Source organism: Ipomoea triloba, chromosome 16 (genome assembly GCF_003576645.1).
Source record: "Ipomoea triloba cultivar NCNSP0323 chromosome 16, ASM357664v1".
Taxonomy (NCBI): Eukaryota; Viridiplantae; Streptophyta; class Magnoliopsida; order Solanales; family Convolvulaceae; genus Ipomoea; species Ipomoea triloba.
Genome location: NC_044931.1, coordinates 1,349,867 through 1,350,485, shown reverse-complemented (window position 1 = coordinate 1,350,485; position 619 = coordinate 1,349,867).

The following is a 619-nucleotide window of genomic DNA, read 5'->3' as shown; positions in this document are numbered from 1 at the left end:
GGAATAAGGGTAACACTCTAGATCTAGGGTTATGACTTTTTCAAAGAAGATGGAGAACTTTAGCTTTTATACAACTATTCCTTCTCTTTTTCTTTTTTCTTTTTCTTTCTCTCCTTTTTTCTTTTTTCAAAGATTCTTTTTCTACTTTTTTTTTTTTTTCATTTCTTTCCAAGACATGCCTTTCAAACATAAACAATGTCTTCAAAATATTCACAAGATACCCCCACACTAAAACAAAACTATCTAGAGTGATGCTAATGGCAATGAGCTCCACAAGAGTAATCTCTCCTAGACTAAGGAATAAGTGTTATACTCTCTCAAAGGGTGGAAGGGAAATATTATTATTTATTTATTTTTATTTTGGCTAAGGGCTAAAAGGGTGAATTAACAAGGGTGAACAAAGAAAAACAAATGCAGTAGTGGAACAAGTGCTAAGCACTTTATTAAATGAACAAAAGGCTCAAAAGGGGACAACTAGGGATAAAGACATATTCACAGGGTAGGTTTTAAGGCTAAGGGTTAAACAAAAATGGCCTATATCATTTCAAATCATGCAATTTCCTGAGATTTCACATTGGGGAGTAATAGGGCAAGTTCTAGCAAAGCAACCGTTACCGGA